At 46.7% G+C, this 14,598-nt stretch overlaps 1 protein-coding gene and 1 long non-coding RNA gene across 2 annotated transcripts in view; one reads left to right on the top strand and one right to left on the bottom strand.

Moving 5' to 3' along the window:
* ZBBX (zinc finger B-box domain containing) overlaps window positions 1–5,570 on the bottom strand; it is a 41,197-nt gene extending 35,627 nt beyond the window's left edge. The window contains exon 1 of the mRNA XM_081190141.1: window positions 5,446–5,570. The gene's annotated coding sequence lies outside the window, so the exon portion shown is untranslated. The remainder of the gene's footprint in view (window positions 1–5,445) is intronic.
* Window positions 1–14,598, top strand: part of LOC308585209 — a 493,513-nt gene that overhangs the window by 142,437 nt on the left and 336,478 nt on the right. The window lies entirely within an intron of this gene.

Raw genomic sequence — 14,598 nt, 5'->3', positions numbered from 1 at the left:
ACGCGGCTCTCCCACGGCTAGCGCTGCGCGAAGCCCGAAGCTTGGGGCGTGCTGAGCTCAGCGCGCCCCAAGCTTCTGGGTGCCGGCTAGCGGAGCGCTGCGCGAAGCCCGAAGCTTGGGGCACGCTGAGCTCAGCGCGCCCCAAGCTTCTGGGTGCCGGCTAGCGGAGCGCTGCGCGAAGCCCAAAGCTTGGGGCGTGCTGAGCTCAGTGCGCCCCAAGCTTCTGGGTGCAGGCAAGCTCTCCGCTAGCCATGGGAGAGCTGCGTCTCCCACGGCTAGCCGATAGCTTCCTGAAGCCTGGAGAGCGAGAGCGGTCGGTGCGCACTCCAGGCTTCAGCGAAAGCCTGCATTCGCCCCATAGGACGCACACACATTTCCCCTTCATTTTTGGAGGGGGAAAGGTGCGTCCTATAGGGCAAAAAATACGGTAGGTACCGCTCTGGCAGGAAGGTAAATGGTGTTTCCGTGCGCTGCTCTGGTTCACCAGAAGCGACTAAAGTCATGCTGGCCACATGACCCGGAAGCTGTCTGCCAACAAACGCCGGCTCCCTCGGCCCATAGAGCAAGATGAGCGCTGCAACCCCCGAGTCATCCGCGACTGGCCCTAATGGTCAGGGGTACCTTTACCTTTACCATATGAGAAAGCATTATTCTGTTAATCACTGTCACAAGAACATCAGAAGAGCCTTGCTGGGTCAGACGAAAAGCCCGTCCTAGTCTAACATCCTCTCCTCAGTGGCCAGCAAGGTGCCTATGGCAAGCCCCAAGGCAGGACCTAGATGCAACAGCAAAATCTCTCCATTTGTGGTTCCCAGCAACTGGAATGCCAGCTGCCTCTGACAGTGGAAGCAGAACCTTGTCATTACGGCTAGGGCAGGACTCATGGAATTCCACATTCATGGAAGCTGCCAACACTATTGAATTTCCAATACCAGTTAAAGACTTTGTCGCTCACACAGGCCTTTGAAAGATTGGTTGGTTACATTTTGATGAGGCGCTTAATTTCTCTCTCCTTAATATGCCATTGCTTTTACATTAGGGTTGCCATATTTCAAGAAGTGAAAATCGAGACAAAAAATTGTTGATGTTTTTTGGCGGGGATCGCCCAAAGAAAGTTGCTGAGATTTGGGGGGGGGGGGGACATTTCCAAAACCCGGACATTTTGCCGATTCCATCAGTTATTACTTAAATTGTACCCTGCTGTGAAATCGCTCTACAATGAAGAGATGTCTAAATATATTTAAAATAAATAAAATAGCTATACAGCACTAAAAACGAGTACAGGATACACGTGACGAAGGTATGCTTTTTAAAAAAAAAACGAGAGTAATTTAATCCAACTAGATTAATTTTATATAGTAAACAGAATTAGATGTGTAGGAATTAAATATGTAGAACAAATGGTAATATTGGCCCCTATAGTGATGATCACCATTTAGTGGTAGGACTTGTCCTTAAGAATATGTTATTGGGTGAGCATGGTATGGATTTTGGTGTTTAAAATTATCTGGTTTTGTTTCATTTGTAGTGCTTCTTGTGGTTAAGTCACTTTGCAACTGTTTCTTTTATACAAAACAACAAATGTAAAAAAAAAAAGAAAGAACCCCTATTCTCACTCATTCCCTTCCGCATCAAAGTCCCTACTTTTTAATAGGTGTCTACTAGCAGATCCCTGTTTCATTCCTTGGAACTCCCCAAGGATGCTCAACTGGCCCAACGCAGCCTTCAGAAGCTTTAAAACCTGGCTCTCTAAGGAGATTTTGGAGAATGGTTAGTTGGCCCTCTTTTCTGTCTTCGTTCTGATATGGATTCTTCCCTGTGGTTATACTGGCTGGATAATAGTCTGTCGATTTCATTTTTCTTCTCTCTGCTGATGTGTAATTCTTATTATACTATGTATTTATTTGTTCTTTTTTTACTGAGCTTGCTTTTGAGCTACTTTGAATTGTTTAAGAAAAGTGGGATATACATAACGGAAAATCTCCAAAAACTTCCGCAATACTTAAGTGACCAAAAGATTTGAGTGAACAATTTGCATGATCTATATACATAATTCACATATTACCATTTAAGAATGAAGGCTTACCACTAGCCTCTTAGAAATTGAGGTTAGTATTCTGCAAGTGGGAAGCAAGCTAGGAGTTGTTGCTTACAAGTATTATCAGAAACTGAAAAATAAAGTTTTAAGCAAGAAGAAGAATTCAGCCGAGGTATTGAGGCATACATTGGTTTGTCAACTAAAATACCCTGAACTTCATCTGCACCTTTACAGCAGCTTGATCAGCAACATAAATAAGCAACGGTTAAAAGATGGAGACAATTATTATCATCGTCTGCTAATGTCAGCAAATCAAACATCTGAAGAAGGCAACTAGGGGAAAAATTCTGTAAAATAAAATAAAAAGTTGGTAACCAGGTACAGAAGGGGAGTGTTAGGTGGAACAAATCAAAAGCTCTAAAGGCTTGTGTTACCATCTTAAAAGCACATAGAAATAAGTCTATGGAAGAAAGAAAGACACAGATGAGTAACCTGGCACTCATCTGCCTTTCTTGCAAGCAACAGTCAATTAAGCCCCTCCCAAATGGCAACATTAGACTCAGCAGCAGCATACGGCAACACTGCAGGGGGGCTGCAGTTCTGTGCTCTATATGCTTTACATACAAATGCTCTTCATGTTATATTCCCAGCATATCCTGCCACAAAGCAAAGGCAGCGTACAGGTAATAAGGCAGCGGAAACCCTTGGAGAGTTAACATATTGGGTTGGATGGGCCCAATAAAATGCAGCTTTGTATGTTCATTCTGTGCCCTACACAAATGTGACAACGGACAGAGAGCTAGCTACATTGGGTTTTCTGCCAGTTAAGAACACATATAATTACAAGACCGCTGGCCCAGCTAGCTCAGTATTGTCTACACACTGACCGGCAGCAGCTCTCCAGGATTTCAGATGGGACTGTCACCCAGCCCTACCTTGAGATTCTGGGGGTTGAACCAGGCACCTTCTGTGTGCAAAACAGAATTGCTGGGAGCACGCATGAGAAAAGACAGAACTGCTCATGGTGGTGAAATAGGAGTGAGTCTGGAGTACAGTGGTGCCCCGCAAGACAAATGCCTCGCAAGACAGAAAACTCGCTAGACGAAAGAGTTTTCCGTTTTGGAGGTGCTTCGCAAAACGAATCTCCTATGGGCTTGCTTCACAAGACGAAAATGTCTTGCGAGTTCCTGCGGGTTTTTTTCCCTCGCCCCCCCCCTTTTTCTAAGCCGCTAAGCCGCTTATCAGCTGATCCGATAAGCTGATAAGCCGCTAAAAGCCGCTAAAAGCCGCTAAAAGCCGCTAAAAGCCGCTAATAGCGCTAATCCGTCAATGGGCTTGCTTCGCAAGACGAAAAAACCGCTAGACGAAGAGAATCACAGAAAGGATTATTTTCGTCTTGCGAGGCACCACTGTAGAAGGGTTTCAATAGGGCTTTGTCACAGCTACAGTAGCACCTCGTTTTGAGTCCGCCTTGTCGAGCGTCCATTTTATCGAACGTCCACAGCAAACCCAGAAGTATCGGAACGGGTTACTTCCAGGTTTGCTACTTGCGCATGTGCAGAAGCGCTAAATTGTGCTATGTGCAGAAGCACAAACCACTCCGCGTGTGTGCGCAGAGCGGCGCTTTGTTGTGCATCCTTTTTGTCTAGTGTTCGGGGCTCCGGAACGGATCCTGGTCGCAAAACAAGGTACGACTTTATTCTACAAGAGTGGAACATTCTGTTATTAGGCATTCTTTTATCCAACTGGTCCATGTATGAAAAGGGTCACAATTCCAACCACACCAATACCGAGCTTGTTGAAGCTCTTTGGGGAGATTATGATTTGCTATATATTTCACACGTTTAAAAACATTTAACAATTGATTGTTGCTACCCTTAATAAGCATTCAGGACAGTCTGAACTATAAGTTTTAATGAATGTGCAAATGAAAGAAGGGCCAGAGCACATCTTTTGCATGAGAAAGAAAGTCAGCAAGTGTGATTGAGACTAGGGCAGAGAGAGGGAAGACTCCAGTTGAATGCCCCACTCAGCCACGAAGTTCATTGGGTGACATCGGTCTAGTCAGTGTTTCTTACCCTAACCCACCTCACAGGGTTGCTTTAAGGATAAAATAAGGAAGGAAAAAACATGTACGGTGCCTTGCACACCTTGGAAAATCTTATAAATAAATAAACTGCTGGTTATCTCCGATGAAAGGAATTAGGCGGCATGTGAGAAGAAACAACCTTCTCTGCCAGAGACCCAGAAGAGTCACTGCCAGTTGGAGCAGACACTACGATGCTAGATCGTAGGCAAAGAGTGCCTGACCTGGTATTGCACAGCTTCTTATGCATCTAGGATCACTTTGCTGCATGCAAATCCTAACTCCGCCACCTACTTAACAACCCCACTGCAAGTTATCTCCCAGAGCCGCAATTGAAAGTTAAGTTTTTCCTGGAGCTATTCCCAATAGAAAACCTTCTGGTGTTTTCCTAAATGAATATCTAAACATTTTTTTCATTTCGTTATATATTGTTTCCCAAAATTGTTTGATGTTTAAACAATTCCACCATATATATATATAATAGTACCTTTTCCTCACCCCTTTGCCACCAGAATTCCCCACCTTATTTTTCCCTCAGGGTGGATTTGCAGCAGGCAGAAATTCAACAAGAGAAGCCCCCTAGACCCCTCCCCCCCCAGCTTCACCCACTGGGTTTACACCTTATTTGCAGCTGTTCCATTCCAAAGGCCCAGCTTGGGGAGGGAAGGAGAAAGAAAGGTGGCAGCCTAACAGCACCCACCCTTCAGGGCTGGGATGATGGGTGTATGGGGGGGGGGGAGAGCTGCAACCCTAGATCAAGTAAAACAATAGAAATACTTAACTAATTGACAATCGCGGCAGTTCTGCACTCCCCCCTAACCACCCACCCTAACATCAATCTGGCTGCGCCCATGGGTGGGATTCACCAATTGCAGAAATGAAGCAAGCGAAGCTTTCTAGTTCCTAAACCACAGGGGGGTTTTTTAGGCTGAAGGTACCGTATTTCATGTTTGGCCCTTCAGCAGGAACCCCTGTAAATTCAGGGGAGCTGCCTTGTAAAAGAAAAGAAAAAAAATCCCAAATCAAAGCATCACGTCATCTAGCTCAGTATTGCTTACACTGACTGGCAGCAGCTCTCCAGGATGCAGCTCTCCAGCATGCAGAGCGGGTTCTCCACCAGTCCAGCCCTACCCCGCCCCGCCCAAGAATAACCCGGCGCCCTTCCGACGAGACCCCCGACGCCCCTTTAAATTAACCCTTTCTTGGCCGCCGGCTTCCCCCGCCTCACGCAGCCGCAGAACCATTTTGCCCCACCACCACCACACCACACCCCTCAGCTGCCCCCTCGGCCCAGCATTTCGCCCACCCCACCCCTCAAGACCTGCCTCTAACGCGGGAGAGGGGCGAACAAAGCGCCGCAGCGACACGAGCAGCAATCCCACCCAACCAGCCGCCTCGAATCCCTCCTATCGCAGGGCGGGAGCGACGCGCCGGACCGGGCCTCGCCGGTCTCCATGGCAACGGGTCAACGCGGCGCGTTCCACTTCGGAAAGCGGGGGGGGGGCAGTGGCCGCGGCCGGCGCTTCGGAAGGTTCTATGCTGCAGAGCGGGGGGAGTGGAACAGAGAATGAGCCCCGGGGGGGAGTGGGTGAGTGGAATGATCCGGTTTTTCATTTCCGAGCCTGCTTTGGTTCGCTTTTGGTGCACTTGGAACATCCCAATTCTATATTTCGCTTTAAGGCCCCCGCCTAAGGCTGCAACCCAAACTACTCACCACCACAAGATCCCTAATCTCCATGGCACTGGAGCCCCCCAGGGGGAGTTGGTCCATTAGGGCAAGGGGCGGGCATTTCCCTGCCAACCTCAGTGTGCCCCCAGTAAGCCCCCACCTGCCTGCAGTGGGTCTTACAATGCCTACCAGCTCCTTCCTGCTTATAATATTTCCCTTGTAAAACGGGGGGGGGGGGGAGAGATGGGGACATTGATCTAGGATTCAGATCAGTGCATAACAATTGTTATTACTGCTATTGAGACACGGGTGGCGCTGCGGCCTAAACCACTGAGCCTCTTGTGCTTGACGATTGGAAGGAAGCAGTTTGAAAGCATGCCAGTGCAAGTAGACAAATAGGTACCACTGCGACGGAAGGGTAAACGGTGTTTCCGTGCGCTCTGGTTTCCGTCACGGTGTCCCGTTGCGCCAAAAGCGAATTAGTCATGTTGGCCACATGACCCAGAAAGCTGTCTGTGGACGAATGCTGGCTCCCTTGGCCTGAAAGCAAAATGAATGCCACAACTCCATAGTCACCTTTGAGTGGACTTAACCGTCCAGGGGTCCTTTACCTTTACCTTTACCTATTACTATTATTGGATTTCATATATGTACCACCTTCCTTCATAAAATAAATTCAAAGTGCCTTACAGAATGAATTTTTGGCTGCGGGAGGATTTCACATGTCAATATATAAAGTTGTTCCTTGTGGCTTATGGTTTATTCTGTGGTTGTAATTAATTAATCTTCTAGTGTGGCAGCATTTGCACTTTGCCTATTGACATCAGGTGGGCACCTTCACTGTACTTTCTTTGGTGCCTGTTAAAAACACGCAAGCCTGTTTAGACACATATAATGTTGTTGGCATGCATTTTAATCTGGTTTTCAGCTTATCATTGATTTTAATTACTTTTTGGTATGTTTTAAATAGTTGTTTTCATCTTTTTTTTTACTGGTAATTTATTCTTTCTGCAAACTGCTTTGAGGTTTTATTACAATCAAGTGGTATATAATCTTGTGAAATAAATAAAATACAATGCACTTTATGAGCCAGACCTAATTTAGAGTAAGTCCATTGTTCATCTAATTTGCAGCTCGGATGGCCACACATAAACGAGGAATAGGTCACTTTCATTCAACAGCGAAGAAAGAATCTAAGCAGGTGTATCTTGCATGACAAATTACGTTTGCTGAAATTCCCTCTTCTACAAAGCTATTAAACATGCAGGAACCCTGTCTCTTACTCTATTCACAGCTCAATGCTGTGTTTACTCAGAAGTAAAACTCCCTTGAACTCAATGGGGCTTCCTCCCAGGTAAGTGAGTTGGTATAGGATTGCAGCCTAATTCACTTTGCACATTCTGCTATGCTCGCCTTTCCCCATGAAAGAATATGAAGAGACCTAAGGCGTGAGAGGGTCAGCTGTTTATATTTGCTCTCGTGAATGATCCTGGTCTGATCAAAGGTCTCTTCGACTCATTTATTTTGTGTGTCTGGTAATTACTTGCCTGAATGCACGGGGGCAGCTGGATTCTTTTTCATTCACCCAGGGATACGCCAGCCTCTTAACTGTACAGCAGAATAATCAATACAGGCTGCAGGATGAGAATTGCATCCTTGGATAATCTGGAACGAATGCTGAAAGAATATCTCTCTCTCTAGACAATAGACCTCAACGTGATTCTGCAGCTACATAAAACCCTTAAGAATACTTGAGAAACATGAACTGGAAGTAACATAAATTGGAAATGAAGGTGGCATATATATAGCAGCACTCAGGTTGTGAAATTAAATGTCTCAAAAGCAGATTGCAAACAGCTCTCCGCTAATGTTACACAGAAGATGTGGATCTGATTGCATTCAATATCTTCATTACTGAAGAACAAAAGACTGAAAAATAAAAAGTATATTTTCGGATGCAGGACTCTGCCCTATACTGAGCCAAACTGTTGGTCTATCAAGTTCAGTATTGTCTGCACTGACTGGCAGTGACTCTCCGGGGTTTCAGGCAGGAGACAATCCCAGCTCTTCCCCAGAAGCCAGATGTTGAACCTGAGAGTTCTGCATGCAAAGCAGATGCTCTACCTCTGAGCTATGGCGCTTCTTAATATTCTGAATGAACCCCTTGGCACAACCCCTTAGTTGGCATTCTTCACTGCAGCTAAATCTATCATAGAATTGTACAGTTGGAAGGGACCCCGAGGGTCATCTAATCCAATCCTCTGCAATGCAGGAATCTAAACTAAAGCATCCATGACAGATGGTCAGTGCCGGATTACCAAATAGGCAGAGTTGACACTGGCTTAGGGACCCCACGGGAAACAGCTCAAAGTAATATTGATTTGATCTTGAAAGAAAATGACAAACTTTCTTAGTTCAATGTCATCCCACTAGAGCACGTGCAAGAGGGGTGGGGCCCAAGATTTTAACTGCCTAGGGGCCTCTGCAGGGTTTAATCTGACACTGCAGGTGGCCACCAAACCTCTGCTTGAAAACCTCCAACGTAGGAGACTCTACCACCTTCAGAGGGAGTCCACAGTGGCAGACTTTGGGTCTCAAATTTCAGCATCTCCCTGTTGTTTAGTTGTTCAGTCATGTCCGGCTCTTCGTGACCCCATGGACCAGAGCACGTCAAGCACTCCTGTCTTCCACTGCCTCCCGCAGTTTGGTCAAACTCATGTTGGTAGCTTCAAGAACATGGTCCAACCATCTCATCCTCTGTCATCCCCTTCTCCTTGTGCCCTCAATCTTCCCCAACATCAGGGTCTTTTCCAGGGAGTCTTCTCATGAGATGGCCAAAGTATTGGAGTCTCAGCTTCACGATCTGTCCTTCCAGTGAGCACCCAGGGCTAATTTCCTTAAGAATGGATGCGTTTGATCTTCTTGCAGTCCATGGGACTTCTCAAGAGTCTCCTCCAGCACCATAATTCAAAAGCATCAATTCTTCGGCGATCAGCCTTCTTTATGGTCCAGCTCTCACTTCCATACATCACTACAGTGGTACCTCGGGTTAAGAACTTAATTCGTTCTGGAGGTCCGTTCTTAACCTGAAACTGTTATTAACCTGAGGTACCACTTTAGCTAATGAGGCCCCCCACTGCCGCCGCGCTGCTGCTGCACAATTTATGTTCTCATCCTGAAGCAAAGTTCTTAACCCGAGGTACTGTTTCTGGGTTAGTGGAGTCTGTAACCTGGAGCGTCTGTAACCCGAGGTACCACTGTACTGGGAAAACCATAGCTTTAATTATACAGACCTTTGTCGGCAAGGTGATGTCTCTGCTTTTTAAGATGCTGTCTTTGTCATCGCTCTTCTCCCAAGAAGCAGGCATCTTTTAATTTCGTGACTGCTATCATCTGCAGTGATCACGGAGCCCAATTTGTTTGCACCTCCCTATGCAACACCAAAATTCAGTGACCCCGCCTCTCCTGCTCCATCCTACATAATTGTTGTGGCATCCCCTGTGGCACCCCGGGGACTCTGCACTCTAAATCTGCCCCTGGAGTCCATTCCACTTGACAAACAGCTCTTACCGCCAGAAAAAGACATTCCTGGTGATTAGTCCTCAATCTCCTTTCTTGTAACTTGAAGCCATTGGTTGCACACCTTTTCTTTTTATTGCAAGCCACTTTGAGATGTATAAAGGAAAGCAGGGTATATATCCTATTTTTAAAATGATAATAATAAACCCTACCCTTTTGAAACTGGAAACAAAACTCCCACCAGATTTAACGAAACCAGAATGCAGTTCAGATCTTTATTCATTGCATTTCTCCCTTATGCATCATGCATAATGGCACAAGATAAATGACCTCCACCCACTTGCACACCAGTCCAGGCCGAGTTCCCACACATGGAGCATTCTGCTTATGCAGGGACAGGGACGCACACCTCCCTGATGTGTATCCAGCCTTCCCTTTCCAAGCCTTGCCAGTAATTGTTCCCAAATTACTTTTGCTTTGAAACAGTGTGCCTTCAGGAAGAGAAAGCAAGACCTGAAATTCAGCAGAAATCCATATGGTGGAGTTGTCCTATAAGTTATCAGCTTCCTACATTTCACAGGTCTTGGTCTGTGTTTGTTTCTAACAATTCGCACACACAAAAGGAGGGGATACAAGGCTTCCTCCCCCCACTCCCACCCCAAAAAACACCATATTAAGCATATTTTTAAGAAAACTCTTTTTAAGACAATCTGTGCAGTGCCAGAAACACCCGCTTTGCCTCCAGTAACGTAAAAAAGGGAGGGTTTGTAAGAATTTGCTTCTGGGGAGTGGGATAAGTTAATGAGGCAACCATGAAATCTCAAATGCATTTTTTAGGGTGAGGGGCTGGGCACATTTATGTGTTGAACGCAGTGTGACTGTTTAGTACCCAATCAAACAACAGCGTCCCCAAAAGCTGTTGGTGACATTCTTATGCTTTAAATCAGCGGTTGGCAAAGTTTTTGTGGCTTGGGCCGGTTCACGGTCCCACAGACGCCGCAGTGGGCAAGCAAACATGCACAAACACTATTTCCAGCTCTCCTTCCAGCGAGGAGGCGGCGTGCGCAGCTTCTCATTGGCTGCAGGAGCTTCCTGCAGCCAATGGGAAGCCGGCCAGCGTCACAAAAGGCGGTCCTCGCTCTGTTCCGCACTGGTTTAGCGTGGTGCATGGGAGCTGACGGAGCAGGCTGTGGGGGCCCCTGAGCAGGCGGCAGGGGCCCATGGGCCCATTAAACAACCCCCATGAGCCGCTTTTGGCCCATGGGCCTTAGCTTGCCAACCCCTGCTTCAAATGCTATGTACTGTATGCTTTTGGGTTCACCTCAGGGACCGGTGGGGAAATGCGCCTCAGACTAGGAACATGGGAAGCTGCCTTGCACTGAGTCAGACCCACTGGTCCTTCCAGCTCAGTATTGCCCACCCTGATTGATAGTGGCTCTCCCAGGATTTCAGGCATGGAGTCTCTCCCAGCCCTACAGGAAATGCTATTGGGGAATGAACTGAGGGTCTTTTGCTTGAAGGCAGATGCTGTACCACTGAGCTACAGCCCTTCCCTGAACTGCACCATTTCACAAACCAGCTACACAGTACACCAAGCACTGGTCAAAACCGGAAGACCATTTTTTAGTGGTTGATTGGCAGTGGGACGCCTCCAGCTAGCAAGGCTACAGCACCCAGGTCATACTTAAGAGATGGGCTGTGATGCGTGTGCTCTGCGGACTCCCTTCTGTTGTAGAAATGAAACCAGCAGCAATTAATCAGCAACAAAGCCAGGAACAGCTGCTAAACCTGTTGCCTGGAATCCAATCTTTATGAGTGAATTGAAGACCAAAAAAACCCAGAAGTTCAGAAACAGTGCAAAAAGCAGAGCCACTTTTTAAAAGGGGACAGTGGGAACCTTGGTGTGGGAGAATTAAAAGTGTCTTAGTGCCTAAAACACAAATGGGGAAGTAACCAAAAGGAATACAAAACATGAATATGCTAATAATAATAATAATAATAATAATAATAATAATAATAATAATTTATTATTTATACCCCACCCATCTGGCTGGGCTTCCCCAGCCACTCTGGAAGGCTTCCAACAAAATATTAAAATACAGTTATGCATCAGACATTAAAAGCTTCCCTAAACAGGGCTGCCTTCAGATGTCTTCTAAAAGTCTGGTAGTTGTTGTTCTCTTTGACATCTGGTGGGAGGGCGTTCCACAGGGCGGGTGCCACTACCGAGAAGGCCCTCTGCCTGGTTCCCTGTAACTTGACTTCTCGCAGTGAGGGAACTGCCAGAAGGCCCTCAGCGCTGGACCTCAGTGTCTGGGTAGAACGATGGGGGTGGAGACGCTCCTTCATGCATGAAAGTGGGAGGGTACCATTACGGTCTGTACGTCACAAGCTGCTTAGTGGGGTGAGTACACCTTTGAGAGATCTGTGAACCATACTGTGTACTGGTTTCTCAGATGCTAACATATTTGGAAATACTGGAAGCTCTTTTAAGGCACTAACCATGAGTGTTTTCTCCAGATTGTCCCTCTCTGTGATGCTTCAAGTGTCTTTAGGGTACTGTTCCATCTCTCCCACACTGTGGTCCTATTCAACTGCAGGATAGTTTGCAACAGAGGAGAAAGTGCTCATAACCAATGTCTGCTATCAACCAGGACTCAGCAACATTGGCAAAGAAAAAGCGCTTTATATACACTGTTTATGCATTCTAACATTGTGACACCAGATGGCACCTAGGAGCTCCATTTTGGCCAACCTGATTTCTCATACAAAGTTTGCAACATGTTTAACTGAAACACTTGTCTAGATCCAACCACAGTGTTGTTGCAATTGGTGTCTGGAATGATATGCTTTTCGCTATTTTGAAAAACGGGGGGGGGGGGGAGCTGGCAATTGGTGCGCTTTTAAAAATGTTTCCCATAATAAGGGGCGTGCTCAATATGGCAAATGTTCAGGATATGTCCACCACCATTTTCAAATCCCCTGAGAAGTATATGTGGTATCACTGAGCATGCAGTGTGCCCATGCCACACATGAAAATATAAGCTTGATTTCCCTCACAATATAAAAGAGGTGACAGTGAAGGCAGGAGGTGGGAATTTAAATATGAAGTCAGCTAAAAAGCAATATGGTTCCACCCCAAAAAAGGATGAGCAGCCATCAACGTTTTCTACCCGACTGAAAAGGAGACATATTTGACCATCAATTCAAATACTGACTCTGGTTTGCAAATAAAAGCTTGTTTATGTGCACAATCAAATAACAGGAGAAAAAAATGAATGATTGTTATTTGGGGAAATGAATTGTGGGGGGAAGCCATAACTGTTAAGGTGCTATAAATGGGCTTTAATAAACTACAGTTCCCTGCTTTAAATATGCATTAAAGGTTCTCCTGCCCCCCCCCCCCCGTTTCATCCTCACAACAACTCTGTGAGGTAGGTTAGGCCAGTGTTTCCCAACCTTTTTTGGGCAAAGGCACACTTGTTTCATGAAAAAAATCTCGAGGCACACCACCATTAGAAAATGTTTAAAAAATTAACTCTGTGCCTATATTGACTATATATAAAGTAACTCTCTTTAATAGGAATCAATGAAGGCATATTCTACATATGTAGCTGAAATAGTCGAAAAAATTCTGAGTTGTAAGAAAGGGCTTGTATCATGCCAGATGGGGAAAGGTCACTTTTTACTTATGTAAAAAAAAATAAAAAAATAGTAACAGCATAGAAGGTAATGGTTAGGCTAGCATCCCTCTTCCAAATATGCTAGGTTTTTATTTGCAGGGACTGTTCTACATGGGAAAGCATTCAGCACTGTCATTCTCCCATCTGCCATCTGAATTGGTACTATTCTGGGTCAATTTACTCTGCTGCATGTGTAGATGAAAATGGCACCAAGTGTGGGGGAGGGGGCAGAACAGGCTTCAGATACAGGATATTAAGCATACACGTACTTCAGATTGAACTGGTTGCTTGCTTTGCAAGTTTTCATTTCCCAAATGACTGCCTTGGCAAGCGCAATACCTACCAGGCTCAACGCCGGTCTCGCGCTGCCGCTTCCCGCGCTCTCAAGGACCCGGGAGGAGGAAGGCGTGAAGGGAATCCCGAAGGCGCGAAAACCTCGCGCATGCGCAGGCCTTCCGCCTGCGACAGCCCAGTAGGCCGGCCGAAGCGAGCGGCGATGGGATGTGGGAGGGAGCTCGCTCGCCGCCCCGCGTGTGCCTATGTGGAGCACGTTACAGCCCCGTGACGTCAGCGCCACGCAGGCAGCCAGGCAGGCAGACGGCGAGAGCCCCGCGCTGGGTGGCCTCTCCTCACCGCCGCCCCGCCTCTCGCCGCCCGACTCGCCCGCCTCCCTCCCACGGCACACCAGGCAACGTCTCGCGGCACACTAGTGTGCCGCGGAACACCAGTTGGGAAACACTGGGTTAGGCTAAGATATTATGACTGGCCCAAGATCACCCAGTGAGGTTCATGGCTGAGTGGGGAGTTGAACCCTGGTTTCCAAAATCCTTGTCCAACACTCTAACCATTATGCCACACTAGCTCTCCTATGGTTCCTGCAAAAAACAACAACAAAAAAACCCAAAAATGCCTCCCCACATACATTGGATACCACCGCTTAAACTTACTCACGTTTCACTGGATACCACGACTGAACACCTCTCACCGATCTGTTACATACCCTCAACATTTCTCTGATGAAAAGACAGTGGACACTCAGGTTGTGAACGTGATCCATGTGGGAAGCACGTTCCCAACCCGCAGCGCTGCATGTGCACATGCGCTGATTGCGATTCGATGCTTCTGCGCATGCGCAAAGCGCAATTTAGCGCTTCTGTGCATGCGTGACTACTGAAACCCGGAAGTAACCCGTTCCAGTACTTCCGGGTTTCGGCGCGTCCGTAACCCAAAAAAACACAACCTGAAGCGTCTGTAACACGAGGTGTGACTGTAGAGACGTCCCCTCTGACATTTCTCCTATGAAAACAGGGACATCCAGTGCTATTTCTCTAGAAAAAGAGTTGCCAGAGCTCACCATGGACGCCTCTCTTGTAATAGTAATTGTGCCCACTTGAGAGGTGCTGGAACTGAGTTCCGTCAAGTTCCAGTTGATAACAAGGCCTCAGGATGTCTTATTCCATACCCTCCAACATTTCTCCAATGAAAATAATGACATCCTATGGAAAAGCGGGATTCTGGGATTAGATCAGAAACAGGGATGGCTTCTGTAAATCCAGGACTGTCCATGGAAAAGGGGAACTCAGAGGGTCTGCTGTTATAAACA

This window comes from Podarcis bocagei (assembly GCF_964188305.1).
Source record: "Podarcis bocagei genome assembly, chromosome: 4".
NCBI classification, from domain to species: Eukaryota; Metazoa; Chordata; class Lepidosauria; order Squamata; family Lacertidae; genus Podarcis; species Podarcis bocagei.
This window is presented reverse-complemented; position numbering and strand designations above follow the sequence as displayed.